This window comes from Styela clava, chromosome 3 (assembly GCF_964204865.1).
Source record: "Styela clava chromosome 3, kaStyClav1.hap1.2, whole genome shotgun sequence".
Classification (NCBI taxonomy): domain Eukaryota; kingdom Metazoa; phylum Chordata; class Ascidiacea; order Stolidobranchia; family Styelidae; genus Styela; species Styela clava.
Genome location: NC_135252.1, coordinates 21524522 through 21527509, shown reverse-complemented (window position 1 = coordinate 21527509; position 2988 = coordinate 21524522). Strand labels below are relative to the sequence as shown.

The window sequence follows — 2988 nt, the reverse complement described above, 5'->3', positions numbered from 1 at the left end:
AACGCCCTAATTATTGCGGTAGACTCTAAACCACTTACTCGGTTCATACCATGACTAAAGTGAGACATAGGCGATGGAAATGCAAGAAGTGGGTAATTTAACTATAATCAAATATTACTATATATATATAGATAGATATTTATATAAATATTTACTAAGAATGAAAGTATTCATAACTTTATATTCTAAACTGCATCGCACTAAATGAAAACTACTTTAAGTGGCGAGACTCTCCACTTTTAAGTGGCCACATGTAATATAAACAAAGGATGTGGCAATCTGCAAAGCATGAATGCAAGCATGGCTCTCACATAATGCTTTGCTTTGTCGGATGTTTTGATTTATTGCCAAATTTAGCAGATTTGGTGATTATGAGTGAGACCGGATCGTGGTCTCCGTGGCGCAATGGATAGCGCGCTGGACTTCTAATCCAGAGGTTCTGGGTTCGAGTCCCAGCGGAGATGCCTTTTGCGCTCGCGTAATTTCCGGGCTTTGTCAAATTAGTGCTAATTGCAAAATAACTGGTTGAGAGAAATTTTTCAACGATTATCGGATCAGGTGCAATCTCTCCCTTCGTAATAATTCCCAATCTTTAGATGTGACTTTTTCCCTTAGCTTCCAATGAAACCATGGAATGAACCATGGAATGACTTTACAAAGCTCATGACCGTTAATAAGCAGATCCCCAAGCTTTGGAAACTATAGCATTTTTGGAATGGTCTCAATCGTTTCGGTTACAAAATCGGTTCGTAACAAAGAGTAAGGTGGTGATGTCATAATAGGTTATGAAATGCCCAGAAGTGGGATATTTTCGACAAAATCTGCATTTATTTATCTATATCATCTGTTAAATAAACATTTCCTGGTCATGAAAGTACCAATAAATCGCCTAATTGATATGCTAAACTACAAAGCGTAAAGTATAAAATACACTACGTGTCGAGACTCTCCATTTTCAAGTGACAAGTTGCAACAAAAACAAAAAGTAGAGACGATAAATGAAGTATGGTCATCACACAATGCTGTACACTTTGTCAGAGTATTTGGCTTATTGTTAAATCTGGAGATATTGTCATTGAAGATGTGATGTGGGAGCGGTTATAATGTGGTCCCATGTGATGTGGGAGCGGTAATAGTGTCGTCTCCGTGGCGCGCTGGACTTCTAATCCAGAGGTTCTGGGTTCGAGTGCCAGCGGAGATGCGTTTTGCGATCGCAAAATTGCATTGGGGCAAATGTCGGTAGGTGAAAAAATGTTCGTGAGTACAAATGTCTGTCGGGGCAATCCAAATTGCAGGTGATAAAATATGTCGATGGAAATATATGAGTTCAATGGTCCTGGGTGCGAATTTGCTGTCATCGTACTAATCTCCCATTTAATGGCTTAATTTACAAACATAATTATAATGGTTAATGCTTGTAAACACAGCAGGACATTGGTTTTTGCGTGGGATCTCGCTTCTCGGCCTTTTGGCTAAGATCAAGTGTAGTATCAGTAGTAGGTCGTATGCTAGCTAGACCTGAGTATCGATCTTCGGCTCTTCGGCTAAGATCCAGCCTTAGGAACAAGTTATAGTTGGAATTACAAGATAGTCTAAATACCTTTGGATATTATGGCCTACGCAAAAGTCGCCGCTATACCCCCAGTAATGACCACACCAAGTAATAACAGACCGCGATCTCTGATGATCGAGACGGATGACAACATAAATTTTGAAGGACTGCTTGGAGTTTTAAAAACAACACCCGATGTCAACCAGTACTACAATGAAATAAAAGGATTATTTGAAGTGAGAAGAGGTCCCTGGACAATATCCTTTAAACCTACATCAAACGAAACGTCTAGTTGCAGGGATGAGTTCCTAAGCGCAACCGGTGGCAAGTTGAATTCAATGTATGGGCCTATCCACTTCATGCTACCCGCAGGTACACCGACAAGAATTTCAATCAAAGGCATACCCGATGAAACACCGTTTGCGAGGGCCGCGGCAATCATAAACAACCTAGAATGCGGCAAAATTAAAAACGCAATGAAAAACTGGCACAAAGGCACGGAAATATATAACGGTTATACCGCTTTTTTCATCACAGACTTTAACAAGGATAAACTACCGGACTATATCATATTCGATGGAATAAGATGCAAAACGTATCTCCCGCAAGAGTTATACACTCCGACATGCGGCAGGTGTTTACAACAGGGCCATACATTCGTCGCATGTCAGAATACACCGGTATGTAGATACTGCAAAGAGGAAGGACACCTCGTAAAACAATGCAAAAAACGTATCGACCGACACAATCAGGAAGAACCAACCGCTTGGAACATATCTAAAAGAACCGCTAATACTAACAACAAAACAGGGATAAATACAAACCGTCACAACGTAACACAACTTAATGCAGGCATGTGCCTTTCGCCGCTATCCTCAACATTGCTAAGAGAAGAGGCAAACCCAAACAGCAAACCACAAACCGAAGAGGAGAGCACACAAGCAATAAGCAATAACGAAACCTCCTCAAACTGCGAAAACGATGACTTAAACGACGAAACAAAAGATTGGTCTCTGAGCAGAGACGACTCCCAGTTAGAGAAACCGTTGGACATACCGAGAACACCTAGAAGAAAGTTAAAACCAACTTCAACAATCGGACAGACCCCCATAGTACATGAAATGACAAGACAATCGTACGTAAAAGGAATGGTTAGAGGATACGAATCCATCGACTCTTCCTCGTTTTCTGATACGTGGATTAATAACTCGGCCCCCGCTCATTTGGGAAACAGTGACTACAATCCAATTGGACAAGCCAGTGGCGCAAATAAACGAGATAGACTTAATTTGAGCTCTGCATCATCCTCGTGCACACCGCCTAACCCCAAGAAGGAGAAAGCCTCCGCCACAACCGAGCGCCCACAGACATAAACAATCGACTGTGGCAACCAATCCACCAATCAAAAGACACCAGGAAAGATAATTGATACAAAA

At 41.3% G+C, this 2988-nt stretch overlaps 1 non-coding gene across 1 annotated transcript; it reads left to right on the top strand.

Annotated features, from left to right (window-relative positions):
- The first annotated feature begins 391 nt into the window (after window positions 1-391).
- Window positions 392-464, top strand: Trnar-ucu (transfer RNA arginine (anticodon UCU)). The gene has a single exon. It is a non-coding gene; the product is annotated as a tRNA-Arg (tRNA).
- Window positions 465-2988: the final 2524 nt, after the last annotated feature.